At 47.7% G+C, this 20,638-nt stretch overlaps 1 protein-coding gene across 1 annotated transcript in view; it reads left to right on the top strand.

The window, feature by feature from the left end:
- The window catches only part of MRPL39 (mitochondrial ribosomal protein L39), a 258,260-nt gene that overhangs the window by 237,159 nt on the left and 463 nt on the right, over positions 1–20,638 (top strand). The gene's annotated exons all lie outside the window — the stretch shown is intronic.

Raw genomic sequence — 20,638 nt, 5'->3', positions numbered from 1 at the left:
GAAAGCGTTGCACGCCCAGACAATGTCAGTCCATGCAGCAATGCGACTGTTGGGTCTGATGGTATCAACCTTCGACATGGTGAAATATGCGCAATTCCATTCCAGACCATTGCAACACCTTATTCTGACCAAATGGAACAGAAATCATCAGACGATAAAAAAGCAGATGATAAAGTTTCCAGTAAGCGCAAAAAGGTCTCTAGCGTGGTGGCTACAGACAGACCATTTAAACAAGGGGAGACCCTTTTGGATAAAAGAGTGGCAAGTCCTGACAACAGATGTCAGCCTGCAGGGCTGGGGTGCGGTACTCGGAAGCCTATGGTTCCAGGGAAAATGGACCGCAAAGGAAAGTCGCCTGCCGATAAATCTGTTAGAAATAAGGGCCATTTGCTTGGCTCTAGTTCAGGCAAAGGACAGTCTGCAGGGAAGATCAGTCCAGATTCGCTCAGACAATGCGACGGCAGTAGCATACCTCAATCATCAGGGAGGTACTCACAGCATGAGACTGATGGAGGAAGTAACTCCCATTCTAAGATGGGCAGAACTCCATCTCCCAGCATTGTCAGCAGTATTTGTCCCGGGTGTACTAAACTGGGAAGCGGATTTTCTCAGTCGACACACCATTCAGGAAACCAAATGGGCACTACACCCAGAAGTGTTTCAGACACTGGTGAACAGATGGAGTCTACCAGAGATAGACCTTATGGCGTCTTGTCTAAACAACAAAGTTCCAAGGTACGGATCGAGAACAAGGGACCCAGGAGCGGTCCTTGTAGACGCACTGTCAGTAGAGTGGAGGTTTCAGCTGGCGTATCTGTTCCCTCCAATATCTCTGTTACCCAGAGTAGTGAGAAAGATAAAACGGGCAAAAGGAGCAATGATTCTAATAGCTCCAGCTTGGCCAAGAAGGCATTGGTACACAGATCTGTTGAGAATGTCCGTGGAAGCACCGATACTGCTCCCTCAACGTCCAGATCTACTAATGCAGGGTCCTTGTTGTCACAGTCATCTGGATCGCCTGTCTTTGACGGCGTGGCTGTTGAAACCTCTATCTTAGAGGCTAAAGGATTTTCAAAACAAGTAATCTAAACTATGCTTAGAACAAGAAAGCCTTCTTCGGCCCATGTGTATCATAGAATATGGCAAGCCTATATTCATTGGTGTACTGGAAAAAATTTCAATCTGAGATCTTTTAAAGTGTCCAGGATTTTGGATTTCCTTCAAGCAGGATTGGATAAAGGTTTGAAAGTTGCTTCCTTGAGGGTTCAAGTATCAGCGTTAACTGTATGGTTTCAGCGAAAGATTGCTGATTTACAGGATGTACGTACGTTTTTTCAAGGAGTAGTACATATTCAACCTCCATTTGTTCCTCCTGCAGCTTCCTGGGATTTGAATTTAGTTCTTAAATTTCTCCAGGGTCCTCTGTTTGAACCACTTAAGAGAGCAGATCTTAAGTGGTTAACGGCTAAAGTTCTTTTTTTACTGGCAATGGCGTCAGCCAGAAGAGTGTCAGATTTAGGAGCATTATCGTGTAAGTCTCCTTTCCTAAGTTTTTTTCCAGACAGAGCAGTTCCCAGAACGAGATCTAGTTATCTTCCAAAGGTGGTATCAAAGTTTCACCTGAATGAAGAGATTGTAGTCCCAGCTTTTCAGGTATCTGGACTTTCTGCGGGAGAAGCGTCGCTGGACGTGGTCCGGGCTTTAAGAATCTACATAGATCGTACTAGTGCCATCAGAAAAACAGATTCTCTCTTCATCCTCTACGGATTCCATAGAAGAGGACTATATGGTGAAGGCCCCAATGTATCCTGGGAGGCCAGAAAGCTTGTGACCGTGTTGGTGCCATTTTCGCTGTTGCTCGACAATATCCCAATGTTATCCTGTGGACATAAGAGAAATCACGTTATCAACGGTAAGTTCTTACCATAACGTATATTTTTCAAACCCAGCCAGTGACTTGGCAGTTAGGAGCTGATTGGCTGGTAATTTTTTTCCGTCCAATTTATCTCCATTTCAGACTTAGTAAATAGACCCCTTATATAGTAAAGGGAAAAAGCAATTAAATGTCATGATGAGGATTTCCATTGTTAATTTGGGACCCAAGCTTCAGAAATAAGTTTCTCAGTCTGTTTCTTACACAGGAGTACGGGGGAACAGCCCACGAACCTCCCACGTGCACCCGGTGTCACTGCGATCTGGGTCCTAATGCTCTCTGCATATTATTTTTATTATTTTATTTACATGTTACAAATAGTATCTGCTCACCTCCCAACTTTTCATGTCCAGGGAGATGACCAGTCACGTGTTCCCATGAGTCACTGTGGGGAGCATGCTGGACAGGCACTGGTCCCTAATAAATGCAGTGTGCGCAGCCTCTATTCACTGCTGCATTGCTAAGAAGAGCAGTGAGTGAGGGGTTCTCCAAACCACTCCACCATCCCCCACCGTGGGACACTGCTGCTTGTGGCTGTGACAGCGGGGCAGTGCCCGAAAAACCTGACTATCCCACCCAAATCGGGACAGTGAGTAGGTATGTATCTGTGCCGTGCAGGGAAAATGACCATAAAACACACAAATAGTGCAATATATTCAAACAGGCGGGGGGGTAAAAATAACAGTGAGATTTCTATACAAGTGACAGGAAATAATAGCAATCCATGACCCTGTGTCCAGGGAAGGGCAGGCAGAAAGCATCAGAGCCGCTGAGGGTGAGGGTGCACTGGAGACAAGGACAGTGCAGGCTGGAGGGGCCTGCTCGTGGGAGCTTACAGCCTAGGGTAGTGTGTGTGTGTGTGTGTGTGGGGGGGGGGGGGGGGGGGGAGATATATCGGGGAGGAGACAGAGGGTGAGGGGGGCTGGTGGGCTTTGATGCACATAGGGTCAGCCATCTCTGTTTGATACGTGTGCACACCATGTGGAATCCTGTGGAACACAGAAATATCCCCATGTTACTTTTGGAGAGATGTATGAAACCTTTTAAAGAGGACAGGTGACGTTGCCCTTAGCAACCAACCAGACTCTCTCTCTATTTTTTGTGAAGAACAAACTGATACAAGCTGATTGCTTGCTGTGGGCATCTTCTACACCTGTCCTCTCTAGAATGTTTGCTACACCTCCCCCTCGGACCCTGAACTTGACCTCTACGCAGCACATTTTACACAGTGCTGCCACATTTGCTCCGACAATATGAAACAGGCAGCAGAGAAGTTCACAACAATAAATTGCAAATCGTATTATCATCAGTTGGAGGATATGAATAAAAAATAAATGTGTGCAGTTTGGGATTAATATTACAGGCATACGTATTCAGCATGAAGGTGAAATGGGAGCTGCGGTGATTAGCAGGGTAGAGCGCATTGTGCTGCGCTGTCTGACGATTCTTATCATTGTGTGAGCGACTGTGTTCCAGGACGCACAGCAGTGATTGTGAGCGGTGGGTCTTTATGTTTGTAGATAAACAGCACAGGATAAGTGTCTGATATCCTGTAATGCGCACGTCCTATTCTATAGCTGTGATATTTGTACATAATCTCCTGCGGGAAACATCAGTCTACGGGATGCGAGGTGTGAATTCTCAAATAGGCATAAAATGTGGTTTGTTTGTCTGGTGCTGGTACTGCGACGGCTCCCCCAGCCCCCCTCGCACATTTCTCTCTTACTTCATATTTAGTTTTGCCTTGTCTTATCTCTATAGCTGCAGGAATGCAGTGCAGCTAGCATTTGGGGGATAGTATTGATGGGCAATGTAGGTAACATTGGAATTTGTTTTATCGTTCCCTGAAGAAGGGCTTTCAGAGGATATTACAGGGGCTCTACCACAGAGGGTGTATTTGTGTAAATGGGTGTTTGTGATTTGGGTGGTTGGCGCATTCAGGGGTGCGGTTCCTTTGGAGGTGGGAGAGGGATGGCAAAGTCTGGTTGGAGGTTTTCCTGTATTATGTTTGTGTGGCGAATTGTCTTAATTGTTGAGAAACAGGATGGATGTATCGGTTATACTTGGGGAAAATATGGTGTTCTTTTTCCTTGGTTGTATTAGTGATATGGGGGAGATGTACTAAGTAGTGAAAAGAGTGGAGAAGTGAGCCAGTGGAGAAGTTGCCCATGGCAACCAATCAGCTGCTCTGTATCATTTTATAGTATGCAGATTATAAATGTTGCTTGAATGCTGATTGGTTGCCATGGGCATCTTCTCCACTGGCTCACTTCTCTACTCTTTTCACTGCTTAGTACATCTCCCCATGTGTATGAATCGGGAGATATCAGGGGATATTCAGGCTGATTGTGGGAAAATGATAGTTATGCAGTATTGATTATACAGTAGACGTGGTACAGACTTGTGAATTGAGATCAGACCCAGCCTAAATCGGATGGAGACGAGGGCAGCAGTTATTGACCACCTGAAATGCAGTTGGGGTTTACTGTATGTAGATATTGAAGACAGAGTGGGAGAATGACTTGTTCATACAGTAACTGGATAACAGAATACCTTTGTTGTAGGATATGGAGAAGCACTATCTGAGAACACCGTCTAGTGGCGAATGGCAAGGATATAAGAGAGGGACGGTTAGGGAGGGATCAGGAGCAAATGTCCTATCGATCATTGAAGATGGCTGCTCCCCCTGTGGCGGTGAAGGCATACTTGACCGCCAAGACCCACTCTTGTAACATTGGGGCAGATGTATTAACCTGGAGAAGGCATAAGGAAGTGATAAACCAGTGATATGTGCAAGGTGATAAACGCACCAGCCAATCGGATCCTAACTGTTAATTTACATATTGGAGCTGATTGGCTGGTGCGTTTATCACCTTGCACATATCACTGGTTTATCACTTCCTTATGCCTTCTCCAGGTTAATACATCTGCCCCAAAGTCCTAAACCGCTAGTGGAAAAATAATGAACAGAAGTACGTTCAGTGCTGTAAAATGCTAAAAGGGAGAGGGATAGCGGTGATATCGGGCAGAAAAAGCAGTGTATTGAAATAATACACAGTAGTGAGAACATTTCCTGGAGGCAAAGGGGAAGATTTATCAAAGCTCGAAGAGAGTACTAATAGATTAGCATTTACAGGCTGTGTTTGAAAAACTACAGGAGCTGATTGGTTGGTACTTTATCTCTTGTCACTTTATCTCTCTCTTTGATAATCTCCCCCAAAATAGGAAATAGTTAAAGGGGAAAAAAATCTGCATTTGAAGGTTTTCCAAACCATAAAGCCACTCATTAATATCCCATGCTCTCCAATACTATAATCCTCTCCAAATCATGTCCCGCCAAATGGACCCATAGTGAATGTGACGGTTTCTGTTCCCTAACCTGACTGTACATTAACGGTCTGTATACACACAGGTGCATGCGTACATTGTAGCCTGCACTTCTACCTGCCTGCTCCGTAACCATGCGCCACACAAGAACAATGAACCCGCATTATCTGGGTGTGCAAGGCACAATAGACATCGAGTGGGGTGAATCTAAAATTGCACATTTAAATGCGTTTGGAAGCGGCATAATGCTGCTTTAAATAATACACGTGCTCATTGCAATTAAGAGAAAGCCGTATGTAACCAGATACAACAGGCTGTTTGCATTTTGCTTTATATTGTAGAGCTACATAGGCATATTAGGGCGCTGGTTAAATCTTACGCAGCCCCAGATAAAGAGAAATAATAATGTACGTTACTCCTGCAAGGTATCAAGATAAACTGTGATGATGTTGAGCTTTATTATAGTCAGTGGGGTCATTTCACCACCGGCCCAATAAATGATCCATCTGCCTCCTAGAGAGTGATGTTGCCCTTAGCAACCAATCATTTATCCAGTACATTAGAGGCTGGTTGCTTTGGGCATTGTCCTCCGCATGTCCTATTTAGAATTTTCGATTACTCACCCCAAAAGCACCGTTTGAGACCGAGAAATGTTTATTATGTAATGTTGCTGATCTTTCAGAAGACTTACTGTTTCGTCTTTATATTGCCATGGTAGCGTGCTTACATTTAACAAAAAAAACCCTGAAATTTGATTGTATAATGGACATGAATCAATAAAGCGGAATACTTGGGGATTTGCAATCTGCGGTTTCTCATCCTATTTCCGTTCTACTCTCCAGTGTGCTGTGGTTACAGCTAAGACTGCAGGAACGATACTGTAGCTAGGAGGCAGGAACACAATAGACGAGAATAACTCTGTCTGAATCTCACTGTGTCCGTAAACAACAATTGATTGAACTGAGCTGTCAGGAAACATCAGTTACCTCTTTGTGGGCCCGAGACAGTATCAGGGCTCAGGTGTATACAATGTGCCTGCCTTCCAACTGCAAGCTGGGAAGCGCATTCAGATGCGGGCTGCACATAAATATACTTTATGCCTTCATTCTCTGACATCACTGCATGTTACATATGAGCCTCCAAGTTCTCACACGTTACATTTTTTTCTCATTTTTACAAGCATTATGTAACATAATAAAATGCAAATTGGCAGTAATGTGCCATCACATAGCAATACGTTGCTATCATTAGACTGCCGCTAGACTGTGCGTCTCTCCAGCTGTCATAATACTAGCAATCCCAACATTCCACTGGCTGGCAGGGCATGCTGAGACTTGTAGTTCTGGGATGTTCAAAAATGATCTCTGCTGGCAACTGTTCATTTCTCTTACGTCCTAGAGGATGCTGGGAACTCCGTAAGGACCATGGGGTATAGATGGGCTCCGCAGGAGACATGGGCACTCTAAAGACTTTAGAATGGGTGTGCACTGGCTCCTCCCTCTATGACCCTCCTCCAGACCTCAGTTAGATCCTGTGCCCAGAGGAGACTGGGTGCATTGCAGGGGAGCTCTCCTGAGTTTCTCTGAAATAGACTTTTTGTTAGGTTTTTTATTTTCAGGGAGCACTGCTGGCAACAGGCTCCCTGCTTCGTGGGACTGAGGAGAGAGAAGCAGACCTACTTAAATGATAGGCTCTGCTTCTTAGGCTACTGGACATCATTAGCTCCAGAGGGTCGGAACGCAGGTCTCACCCTCGCCGTTCGTCCCGGAGCCGCGCCGCCGCCGTCCTCACAGAGCCGGAAGATAGAAGCCGGGTGAGTATTAAGAAGAAAAGAAGACTTCAGATCTTCACTGAGGTAACGCGCAGCGGTAACGCTGCGCGCCATTGCTCCCACACATTCACACACAGTGGGCACTGTAAGGGTGCAGGGCGCAGGGGGGGCGCCCTGGGCAGCAATAAAAACCTCTAGGGACACTGGCATATAAAGTAGATACTGCAGAGGCAGTATATTAACAAACCCCCGCCAGTATAAATAATTTGAGCGGGACCGAAGCCCGCCAGTGAGGGGGCGGGGCTTGATCCTCCAGCACTAACCAGCGCCATTTTCTCCACAGCACACTGCAGAGAGGCTGGCTCCCCGGACTCTCCCCTGCTGAACACGGTTACAGAGGGCAAGAAAGAGGGGGGGGGGGGGGCACATTTCATTGGCGCAGTGAGTGTATTTATACATATTTATATAAAAGCGCTGTACTAACTGGGATTTTATTCCAGTGTCCGGTGGCGCTGGGTGTGTGCTGGCATACTCTCTCTCTGTCTCTCCAAAGGGCCTTATTGGGGGACTGTCTCCATATAGATATATCCCTGAGTGTGTGGGGGTGTCGGTACGTGTGTGTCGGCATGTCTGAAGTAGAAGGCTCATCTAAGGAGGTAGTGGAGCAGATGATTGTGGTGTCTCCGTCGGCAACGCCGACACCTGACTGGTTGGATATGTGGAATGTTTTAAATGCAAATGTGGCTTTATTGCATAAGAGATTGGACAAAGCAGAGTCAAGGGATAAAACAGGGAGTCAATCAATGGCTTTGACTGTGTCACAGGGCCCTTCAGGGTCTCAAAAACGTCCCCTGTCCCAAATAGCAGACACTGATACCGACACGGATTCTGACTCCAGTGTCGACTACGATGATGCGAGGTTACACCCAAGGGTGGCCAAAAGTATTCATTATATGATTATTGCAATAAAAGATGTTTTACATATCACAGATGACCCCTCTGTCCCTGACACAAGGGTATGCATGTTTAAGGAAAAGAAACCTGAGGTAACCTTTCCCCCATCTCATGAGCTGAACGCGTTATTTGAAAAAGCTTGGGAAACGCCAGACAAAAAACTGCAGATTCCCAAGAGGATTCTTATGGCGTACCCTTTCCCTGCACAGGACAGGGTACAGTGGGACTCCTCGCCCAGGGTGGACAAGGCTTTAACGCGCTAGTCCAAGAAGGTGGCGCTACCGTCTCCAGACACGGCGTCCCTCAAGGATCCTGCTGATCGCAGACAGGAAACTACCTTGAAATCAATTTATACACATACGGGTGCTTTGCTCAGACCGGCAATAGCATCGGCTTGGGTTTGTAGTACGGTAGCAGCTTGGACAGATACCTTGTCAGCTGACATTGATACCCTAGATAGGGATACCATTTTATTGACCTTAGGTCACATTAAAGACGCAGTCTTATATATGAGAGACGCTCAGAGAGACGTTGGGCTGCTAGGTTCGAGAGCCAACGCCATGGCGGTTTCTGCTCGGCGAGCCCTGTGGACCCGCCAATGGACGGGTGATGCCGACTCAAAGAGGCATATGGAAGTTTTGCCTTACAAAGGTGAGGTTTTGTTTGGGGAAGGTCTTGCGGACCTGGTCTCCACAGCTACCACGGGTAAATCTACTTTTTTGCCTTATGTTCCCCCACAGCAAAAGAAAACACCTCAATATCAGATCAGTCCTTTCGGTCGCATAAGTCCAGAAGAGGTCGGGGCTCTTCTTTCCTCGCCAGAGGTAAGGGTAGAGGGAAAAGAACGCCTGCCACGGCTAGTTCCCAGGAGCAGAAGTCCTCCCCGGTTTCTACTAAATCCACCGCATGACGCTGGGGCTCCACTGAGGGAGTCCGCGCCGGTGGGGGCATGTCTTCGACTCTTCAGCCACGTCTGGGTTCAGTCAGACGTGGATCCTTGGGCGATGGAAATTGTATCCCAAGGCTACAAGCTGGAATTCGAAGAGGTGCCTCCGCGCCGATTTTTCAAATCGGCTTTACCAGCTTCTTCCCCAGAAAGGGAGATAGTTTTAGCTGCAATTCAAAGGCTGTGTCAACAGCAAGTGATTGTCAAGGATCCCCTAGTTCAACAGGGGAATGCGTACTATTTAACCCTGTTTGTGGTTCCGAAACCGGATGGCTCGGTCAGACCCATTCTAAATCTAAAATCCCTAAACCTGTACTTGAAAAAGTTCAAATTCAAGATGGAATCGCTCAGGGCAATTATCTCCAGCCTGGAAGGGGGGGATTTTATGGTCACTGGACATAAAGGATGCATACCTTCATGTCCCCATATATCCTCCTCATCAGGAGTACCTGAGATTCGCTGTACAGGACTGTCATTACCAGTTTCAGACGTTGCCGTTTGGGCTTTCCACGGCCCCGAGGATTTTCACCAAGGTAATGGCGGAAATGATGGTGCTCCTGCGCAGGCAGGGAGTCACAATTATCCCGTACTTGGACGATCTGATAAAAGCGAGATCGAGAGATCAGTTGCTGATAAGCATGTCGCTCTCCCTGAGAGTGCTCTAGCAGCATGGCTGGATTCTAAATCTACCAAAGTCACAGTTGGTTCCAACGACTCGGCTATCGTTCTTAGGCATGATTCTGGACACGGAACAAAAGAGGGTTTCTCTGACGTCCTAGTGGATGCTGGGTACTCCGTAAGGACCATGGGGAATAGACGGGCTCCGCAGGAGACTGGGCACTGTAAAAGAAAGATTAGGTACTATCTGGTGTGCACTGGCTCCTCCCTCTATGCCCCTCCTCCAGACCTCAGTTAGAATCTGTGCCCGGCTTGAGCTGATTGCACACTAGGGGCTCTCCTGAGCTTCTAGTAAAGAAAGTATTTGTTAGGTTTTTTATTTTCAGTGAGATCTGCTGGCAACAGACTCACTGCTACGAGGGACTAAGGGGAGAGAAGCGAACCTACCTGCTTGCAGCTAACTTGGGCTTCTTAGGCTACTGGACACCATTAGCTCCAGAGGGATCGAATACAGGCCCAGCCTCGGTCGTCTGGTCCCGGAGCCGCGCCGCCGTCCCCCTTGCAGAGCCAGAAGCAAGAAGAACATCATGAAAATCGGCGGCTGAAGACTCCGGTCTTCATTAAGGTAGCGCACAGCACTGCAGCTGTGCGCCATTGCTCCCTATGCACACCACATACTTCGTTTACTGATGGGTGCAGGGCGCTGGGGGGGGGGGGGGGGTGCCCTGGGCTGCAATTAGAGTACCTTACATTGGCAAACAGCACATAATATAGTCTAAAAAACTATATATGTGCAAAAATCCCCCGCCATAATATAAATATAAGAGCGGGAGAAGTCCGCCAAGAAAGGGGCGGGGCTATCTCCCTCAGCACACTGGTGCCATTTCCTCTTCACAGCTCCCCAGGCTCTCCCCTGCAGTTTTCAGGCTCAAATGGTAACAAAGAGAGGGGGGGGGGGGCACTAAATTTAGGCGCAAACTGTATATGTAAAGCAGCTATAGGGAAAAATCACTTTGTGTTAGTGAAAATCCCTGATTAAATAGCGCTGTGGTGTGTGCTGGCATACTCTCTCTCTGTCTCCCCAAAGGACTTTGTGGGGTCCTGTCCTCAGTCAGAGCATTCCCTGTGTGTGTGCGGTGTGTCGGTACGGCTGTGTCGACATGTTTGATGAGGAGGCTTATGTGGAGGCGGAGCAGGTGCCGATAAGTGTGATGTCACCCCCTGCGGGGCCGACACCAGAGTGGGTGGATATGTGGAAGGTATTAACCAACGGTGTCAACTCCTTACATAAAAGGCTGGATGACGTAACAGCCGTGGGACAGCCGGCTTCTCAGCCCGTGCCTGCCCAGGCGTCTCAAAGACCATCAGGGGCTCACAAACGCCCGCTACCTCAGATGGCAGACACAGATGTCGACACGGAGTCTGACTCCAGTGTCGACGAGGATGAGACATATACACAATCCACAAGGGGCATCCGTTGCATGATTACGGCAATGAAAAATGTGTTACACATTTCTGACATTAACCCAGGTACCACTAAAAAGGGTATTATGTTTGGGGAGAAAAAGCAGCCAGTGTTTTTTCCCCCATCAGATGAGTTGAATGAAGTGTGTGAAGAAGCGTGGGGTTCCCCCGATAAGAAACTGGTAATTGGGTGGATAAGGCGCTCACACGCTTGTCAAAAAAGGTGGCACTGCCGTCTCAGGAAACGGCCGCCTTGAAGGAGCCTGCTGATAGAAAGCAGGAGGCTATCCTGAAGTCTGTATATACACACTCAGGTACTATACTGAGACCTGCAATTGCTTCAGCATGGATGTGTAGTGCTGCTGCAGCGTGGTCTGATACCCTGTCAGATAATATTGATACCCTCGACAGAGATACTATTTTGCTAACTATAGAGCATATTAAAGACGTCGTCTTATATATGAGGGATGCACAGAGGGATATTTGCCGGCTGGCATCTAGAATTAATGCAATGTCCATTTCTGCCAGGAGGGTATTATGGACCCGGCAGTGGACAGGTGATGCTGATTCTAAAAGGCACATGGAGGTTTTGCCTTATAAGGGTGAGGAATTGTTTGGGGATGGTCTCTCGGACCTCGTATCCACAGCAGCAGCTGGGAAATCGACATTTTTACCTCAGGCTCCCTCACAACCTAAGAAAGCACCGTACTATCAGGTACAGTCCTTTCGGCCTCAGAAAGGCAAGCGGATCAAAGGTGCTTCCTTTCTGCCCAGAGGCAGGGGGAGAGGGAAAAAGCTGCACCAGACAGCCAGTTCCCAGAAACAAAAATCCTCCCCTGCTTCTACTAAGTCCACCGCATGACGCTGGGGCTCCACAGACGGAGCCAGGTGCGGTGGGGGCGCGTCTCCGGAACTTCAGCGACCGGTGGGTTCGCTCACAGGTGGATCTCTGGGTTCTACAAGTGGTATCTCAGGGATACAAGCTGGAATTCGAGGCGTCTCCCCCTCGCCGTTACCTCAAATCAGCCTTGCCAGCTACTCCCCAGGACAGGGAGGTAGTACTGGCAGCAATTCACAAGCTGTACCTCCAGCAGGTGATAATAAAAGTTCCCCTCCTTCAACAGGTACGGGGTTACTATTCCACAATGTTTGTGGTACCGAACCAGACGGTTCGGTGAGACCCATTCTAAATTTGAAATCCTTGAACACTTATATAAGGAAGTTCAAGTTCAAAATGGAATCGTTCAGGGCGGTTATTGCAAGCCTGGAAGAGGGGGATTGCATGGTATCACTGGACATCATGGATGCTTACCTACATGTCCCCATTTACCCACCTCACCAGGAGTACCTCAAGGTTGTGGTACAGAACTGCCATTACCAATTCCAGACGTTGCCGTTTGGTCTGTCCACGGCACCGAGGGTGTGTTCCAAGGTAATGGCCAAAATTATGATACTCCTTCGAAAAGAAGGGAGTTATAATTATCCCGTACTTGGACGATCTCCTTATAAAGGCTAGGTCAAAGGAGCAGTCGTTGATCGGAGTAGCACTATCTCAGGAAGTGCTACAACAGCACGGCTGGATTCTGAATATCCCAAAGTCGCAGCTGGTTCATACGACGCGTCTGCTGATATTGGGCATGTTTCTGGACACAGAACAGAAGAAGGTGTTTCTCCCGGAGGAGAAGGCCAAGGAGTTGTCATCTCTGGTCAGAGACCTCCTGAAACCAAAACAGGTGTCGGTGCATCATTGCACGCGAGTCCTGGAAAAGATGGTAGCTTCTTACGAAGCAATTCCCTTCGGCAGGTTCCATGCAAGGAATTTTCAGTGGGACCTGTTAGACAAGTGAGGATCGCATCTTCAGATGCATCGGCTGATCACCCTGTCCCCGAGGGCCAGGGTGTCTCTGCTGTGGTGGCTGCAGAGTGCTCATCTTCTCGAGGGCCGCAGATTCGGCATTCAGGACTGGGTCCTGGTGACCACGGATGCAAGCCTCCGAGGTTGGGGAGCAGTCACTCAGGGAAGAAATTTCCAAGGACAATGGTCGAGTCAGGAGACTTCCCTACACATAAATATTCTGGACCTAAGGGCCATTTACAATGCCCTAAGGCAAGCAGAACCCCTGCTTCAAAACCAGCCGGTGCTGATTCAGTCAGACAACATCACGGCTGTCGCCCATGTAAACCGACAAACCGGCACAAGAAGCAGGATGGCGTTGGCAGAAGCCACAAGGATTCTCCGATGGGCGGAGTATCACGTGCTAACACTGTCAGCAGTGTTCATTCCGGGTGTGGAAAACTAGGAAGCAGACTTCCTCAGCAGGCACGACCTCCACCCGGGAGAGTGGGGACTTCATCCAGAAGTTTTCACGCAGATTGTGAACCGTTGGGAACGGCCACAGGTGGACATGATGGCGTCCCGCCTCAACAAAAAGCTAAAAAAGAATTGCGCCAGGTCAAGAGACCCTCAGGCGATAGCTGTGGACGCACTAGTGACACCGTGGGTGTACCAGTCGGTTGATGTGTTCCCTCCTCTTCCTCTCATACCCAAGGTACTGAGGATAGTACGTAAAAGAGGAGTAAGAACTATACTCGTAGTTCAGGATTGGCCAAGAAGAACTTGGTACCCAGAACTACAAGAAATTATCTCGGAGGACCCATGGCCTCTGTCTCTCAGACAGGACCTGTTACTGCAGGGGCCCTGTCTGTTCCAAGACTTACCGCGGCTGCGTTGGAAGGCTTGGCGGTTGAACGCCGGATCCTAACGGAAAAGGGCGTTCCAGATGAAGTGATTCCTACGCTGTTAAAGGCTAGGAAAGGTGCTGCCTGAAGTTCAGACGTTGTTAAGGGAGTGCTGCATATTCAGCCCCCTTTTGTGCCTCCAGTGGCACCTTGGGATCTCAACGTAGTGTTGGATTTCCTAAAATCACATTGTTTTGTGCCACTTCAGAACGTGGAGTTGAAGTATCTCACGTGGAAAGTGGTCATATATATATATATTTGGCCTTGGCTTCGGCTAGGCGTGTGTCAGAATTGGCGGCTTTGTCATGTGAAAGCCCTTATCTGATCTTCCATAGGGACAGGGCAGAATTGAGGATTCGTCCCCAATTTCTCCCTCAGGTGGTATCAGCATTTCATTTGAACCAACCTATTGTGGTGCCTGCGGCTACTCGGGACTTGGAGGCCTCCAAGTTGCTGGACGTAGTCCGGGCCCTGAAAATCTATGTTTCCAGGACGGCTAGAGTCAGAAATACTGACTCGCTATTATCCTGCATGCACCCAACAAGCTGGGTGCTCCTGCTTCTAAGCAGACTATTGCTCGCTGGATCTGTAGCACGATTCAACTTGCACATTCTGCGGCTGGACTGCCGCATCCTAAATCAGTAAAAGCCCATTCCACGAGGAAGGGGGCTCTTCTTGGGCGGCTGCCCAAGGGGTCTCGGCATTACAACTTTGCCGAGCTGCTACCTGGTCGGGGTCAAACACGTTTGCAAAATTCTACAAGTTTGATACCCTGGCTAAGGAGGACCTTGAGTTTGCTCATGCGGTGCTGCAGAGTCATCCGCACTCTCCCGCCCGTTTGGGAGCTTTGGTATAATCCCCATGGTCCTTACGGAGTACCCAGCATCCACTAGGACGTCAGAGAAAATAAGAATTTATTCACCGGTAATTCTATTTCTCGTAGTCCGTAGTGGATGCTGGGAGCCCGTCCCAAGTGCGGACTCTCTGCAATACGTGTATATAGTTATTGCTTAACTAAAGGGTTTTGTTATGAGCCATCTGTTAATGAGGCTCATTTGTTGTTCATACTGTTAACTGGGTATAGTTATCACAAGTTGTACGGTGTGGCTGGTATGAGTCTTACCCTGGATTCCAAATCCTTTCCTTGTAGTGTCAGCTCTTCCGGGCACAGTTTCCCTAACTGAGGTCTGGAGGAGGGGCATAGAGGGAGGAGCCAGTGCACACCAGATAGTACCTAATCTTTCTTTTAGAGTGCCCAGTCTCCTGCGGAGCCCGTCTATTCCCCATGGTCCTTACGGAGTACCCAGCATCCACTACGGACTACGAGAAATAGAATTACCGGTGAGTAAATTCTTAGTTTTTCTCCCAATGGAAAAAGCCCAGGAACTCCAGTACATGGTCAGAGACCTATTAAAACCGAACAGAGTGTCAGTTCATCAATGCACTCGAGTAATGGGAAAAATGGTGGCGACCTACGAGGCCATCCCCTTTGGCAGGTTTCATGCGAGGACATTTCAGTGGGGCCTTTCTGGACAAGTGGTCCGGGTCCCATCTTCAAATTCATCAGAAAATAAGCCTGTCCCCCAGGGCCAGGGTGTCTCTCCTGTGGTGGCTGCAGAGTGCTCACCTTCTAGAGGGTCGCAGGTTCGGCATTCAAGACTGGGTTCTGGTGACCACGGACGCGAACCTCCGAGGATGGGGAGCAGTCACACAAGGAAGAAATTTTCAGGGACTATGGTAAAGCCAGGAGGCTTGTCTACACATCAACATTCTAGAATTAAGGGCCATATACAACGGCCTACGACAAGCGAGGAATCTTCTTCGCAACCTACCGGTTCTGATTCAATCAGACAACGTCACAGCCGTGGCTCATGTAAACCGTCAAGGCGGGACAAGGAGCAGAGTGGCAATGGCGGAAGCCACCAGGATTCTTCGCTGGCCGGAAAATCACGTAAGCGCTCTCTCAGCAGTCTTCATTCCGGGAGTGGACAACTGGGAAGCAGACTTCCTCAGCAGACACGATCTCCATCCAGGAGAGTGTGGACTTCATCAAGAAGTTTTTGCACAGATAACAAGTCATTGGGGACTTCCTCAAATAGACATGATGGCGTCACGCCTCAACAAGAAGCTTCGGAGGTATTGTGCCAGGTCAAGGGACCCTCAGGCAGTAGCGGTAGACGCCCTGGTGATACCATGGGTGTTTCAGTCGGTCTATGTGTTCCCTCCTCTTCCTCTCATCTCAAAAATATTGAGAATCATAAGACGAAAAAGAGTGCAGACAATACTCATTGTTCCAGATTGGCCTCGATGGGCCTGGTATTCAGATCTTCAGGAGATGCTCACAGAAGATCCATGGCCTCTTCCTCTCAGGGAGGACCTGTTGCAGCAGGGGCCCTGCGTGTTCCAAGACTTACCGCGGTTACGTTTGACGGCATGGCGGTTGAACACCGAATCCTAGCTGGGAAAGGTATTCCGGAGGAAGTCATCCCTACTCTGATAAAGGCTAGGAAAGTGGTGACTGCGAAACATTATCACCGGATCTGGAGGAAGTATGTATCTTGGTGTGAAGCCAAGAACGCTCCTACGGAAGATTTCCACTTGGGCCGTTTTCTCCACTTTCTATAGACAGGAGTGGATATGGGCCTGAAGTTAGGCTCCATTAAGGTACAGATTTTGGCCCGATCTATATTCTTTCAGAAGGAATTGGCTTCTCTCCCAGAAGTCCATACTTTTGTAAAGGGAGTGCTGCACATTCAGCCTCCTTTTGTGCCCCCAGTGGCACCATGGGACCTTAACGTGGTGTTACAGTTCCTAAAATCACACTGGTTTGAACCTCTTCAAACGGTTGAATTCAAATTTCTCACTTGGAAAGTGGTCATGTTGCTGGCCTTGGCATCTGCAAGGCGGGTGTCCGAATTGGCGGCTTTGTCTTACAAGAGCCCCTATCTGATTTTCCATGTGGATCGAGCAGAGTTGAGAACTCGTCCTCAATTTCTGCCTAAGGTGGTTTCGTCATTTCATATGAACCAACCTATTGTGGTGCCTGTGGCTACGGGGGACTTGGAGGATTCCAAGTCCCTTGATGTAGTCAGGGCCTTAAAAATTTATGTAGCCAGGACGGCTCGAGTTCGGAAAACAGAGGCACTGTTTGTCCTGTATGCGGCCAACAAAGTTGGCGCTCCTGCTTCTAAGCAGACTATTGCTCGCTGGATCTGTAATACGATCCAGCAGGCTCATTCTACGGCTGGATTGCCGTTACCAAATTCGGTAAAGGCCCATTCCACTAGGAAGGTGGGCTCTTCTTGGGCGGCTGCCCAAGGCGTCTCGGCTTTGCCGAGCAGCTACTAGGTCGGGTTCAAACACTTTTGCAAAATTCTGCAAGTTTGATACCTTGGCTAATGAAGACCTTATGTTTGCTCAATCGGAGCTGCAGAGTCATCCGCACTCTCCCGCCCGGTCTGGAGCTTTGGTATAATCCCCATGGTCCTTACGGAGTCCCCAGCATCCTCTAGGACGTAAGAGAAAATAAGATTTTAAACCTACCGGTAAATCTTTTTCTCCTAGTCCGTAGAGGATGCTGGGCGCCCGTCCCAGTGCGGACATATTTCTGCAAGGCTTCTATATAGTTGTTGCTGAAATAAGGGTTATGTTACAGTTAAGATCAGTCGTTGGCTGATGCTGTTTTGTTCATACTGTTAACTGGTTGCGTATATTCCTGGTTATACGGTGTGGATGGTGTGGGCTGGTATGAATCTTGCCCTTAGATTAATAAAAATCCTTTCCTCGTACTGTCCGTCTCCTCTGGGCACAGTGTCTTTAATTGAGGTCTGGAGGAGGGGCGTAGAGGGAGGAGCCAGTGCACACCCATTCTAAAGTCTTAGAGTACCCATGTCTCCTGCGGAGCCCGTCTATACCCCATGGTCCTTACGGAGTCCCCAGCATCCTCTACGGACTAGGAGAAAAAGATTTACCGGTAGGTTTAAAATCTTATTTTTACCGTGCAACAAAAACATATGTTGAGGACCGATGTTGATCTGAGATTTGTAAATCCCTACCACCCATGTGACCCATTTCTGTTACGACAGTCCCTCCTTTTTTTTTTTTTTTAACACCTAAAAATTTCAAGGGGTCTATTCATGTAGCAGTGAAAAGTGTGGAGAAGGGAGCCAGTGGAGAAGTTGCCCATGGCAACCAATCAGCATTGAAGTAACATTTATAATTGGCATACAATAAAATTATATAGAGCAGCTGATTGGTTGCCATGGGCAACATCTCCACTGGCTCACTTCTCCACTCTCTTCACTGCTTCATGAATAGACCCCTGTCTCACTAATCTTCTCACAGTTTATACATCTTTTGGAACAAAACCCTGTGTTTTGCCTTACATGGGATCTGATAGGAATTATGGGTAGACCAGTGGTTCTCAACCCTCAAGTTTTCCCAACAGCTCATGTTAGAGTATGTCTGTCTGCGGAAGCAGGTTGGATATTTACTGACCCAGCAACATATATTAACTCACCTGTGCATGATCAAAGATATCCACAAAACATGGCGTGTTGGTAGTACCTGTAAGCCATGTCCAGGTCTTGTGTGTCCTATTTTATCATTTCAGAATGATGGGATGTCTAAGGTGGAATTCAACTCAAATATTGAAAACACAAATGTTTGGTCATTCATGTTAGAGCCATCTATTAATACAGATGAGAGTGATTAATGGGTATTAGATACAGTCAGGGACGTAACTAGGGTGCTGCAACATGTGACACTGCAAGGCAGGGAGCGCTGATCTGTAGCACCTGTTCATTTTCCCTTTTAATCCCCGGCATCACCTAGCTGCAACTTTCAAACTTCCCATACAGGAGCAAATAGCTCACTGCGTAAGGTGGCTGACTGCAATATCGAAGGTCATAGGTTTGAATCCTGGATATTGACAGTATTTTAAAATTTTTGCTTTAAATAAAGGAGGATGTGGCAAAGCTCTCAAATGAAGTGCATAAGTGATGGTATAAGAGAATTGGTGTCTAAATCCATTTTATTAGGAGTGTTCAGTAAATATAGGTGTTCTATAAATGTGTGTGTATGTGTGTGTGTATATATATGTATATTATATTTTATATATATATATATATATATATATATATATATATATATTTTTTATATATATCATGTGGGAGGGGTTATCATAGCAAGTGCTTTCACTGGGCGCCAGGGTTTGCCTCGTTTCCCTGTTTTAAAAAATATGGGGCAGTGTTTTTTCTGGCCTAGGGCACCATAATGTCTGCATTCAGTGACAATAAGGGATGTATTTTACGGTCTGTCCCAGGACTAAAGCACTCAGACTTTCCTGCATCACCCTGGGTACAGTAATGTGACTTCCAAAACACTTCGCCATATATCGAAATGTAACTATAACATCATATCACTAAGCAATAGCAGCTGCAGTGTAGTCACACTGATATTTGTAAGTAAAAGTTAATAATGTGCACCAAGGGCCGCCTGCAGTGCTCCAACCCCTATACCTGTGGCCCCCAGCTCCTTCCCACTTCATTGTCAGATTTGTTATAGCTGCAACACGTGTTGGAAATGCCTCCTGCTATGTTTCAGATAGATGACTCTCTGTGAGTAAGTGCGGCCCCTGGAGTCTGTTAGGTTGCCTATAACAGCACTACAGTGTGTACTAAGCATACATCTGACAGAGATCAGTACCAGTGACTGGGGTCTATGGAGACACTCAAACCACATCGCACACAGGCCTGCTGCTGATCAGTGTGGCAGCAGTCCATCCCAGACCTGTGGAACATAGTGATTGCAGTCCAGGCCAAGAGGGGATCCATTATCCCAGGGTATGGGACTCCAGGTCGACACACTTTAGGTCGTCATGGACAAAAGGTCGACATGAACAAGGTCGACGTGGAAAAGGGTCGACATGAGTTTTTTTATGGTTTTTGGTGTCGTTTTGTTTGTACCGGGAACCCCAATTAGTGCACCGCGTCCCCTTGCATTCGGGCAAGGTGCCTCCTCTGCTCGGCACAGATTACCGTTCCCAGTTTTAGTCCACATGGATCATAAAGTATGAATAAGGTAAAAAAAAAAAACTCATGTCGACATTGTCCATGTCGACCTTTTGTCCATGTCGACCTATTGGTGTCGACCTAAGGCGTTTCGACCTTTTTGATGTCAACTTGGAGTCCGGATACCTTATCCCAAACTAGTCCTTTCTCCAACAGCCGCTTACTGAGCTCCCAGGACTTAGTGCCTTCCTGGGGCCCAGTAGAGCATTTTGAGTGATTTGCCATGCAGTCAATCATGGTCTGGATCCCTGAGAGTGAGCAGAGATTCCCTGGCTATCACTCTTATTAAAGGGTGCTAGGAGGGACTGGTCCAGGTACCATCTGCCATCCACCGCCTGCACCACTGCTGGGAGTAGCTGCTGCAAGTTTGGCAGGGGGCTCTGTAATACAGTGAGAACAATATCAAGTCCACCTCATTAATGGGGTAGGAATGACTTGTGTTCCCATGGTTACCCATCGTGTGGAATCTGGTCTCCAATCCTACTTCACCAAAAGCCTTAGAACAACCTTTACAACAGGGAACCACATATGCAAAAGGTTAGGGGTGCATACACTTACATTATCAGGCTTAAGTGGTCAGCTACTCTTACGTGGACAATATGGGCCTTGGGTATGGCCGTAATTCCAGCACTTTAGCCCGTAGTATTGAAGCGGCAATTACATAAAAGCCAAAACCAAGGAAACGCGCCTGTATCTGCATCTTGCTATTACAGGAGGCCCTATGGCTTCTGGAGGAGAATATCTGGAGAGGATGATGTTTGTGTGGTCTCCTGGCACAAATGTGTCCAACATAAGGAAGGGCTGGGCGCTTGGTT

The sequence above is a fragment of the Pseudophryne corroboree genome, chromosome 2, assembly GCF_028390025.1.
Source record: "Pseudophryne corroboree isolate aPseCor3 chromosome 2, aPseCor3.hap2, whole genome shotgun sequence".
Classification (NCBI taxonomy): Eukaryota; Metazoa; Chordata; class Amphibia; order Anura; family Myobatrachidae; genus Pseudophryne; species Pseudophryne corroboree.
The sequence above is the reverse complement of the archived record's forward strand: the minus strand, read 5'-3'. Positions and strand labels throughout refer to the sequence as shown.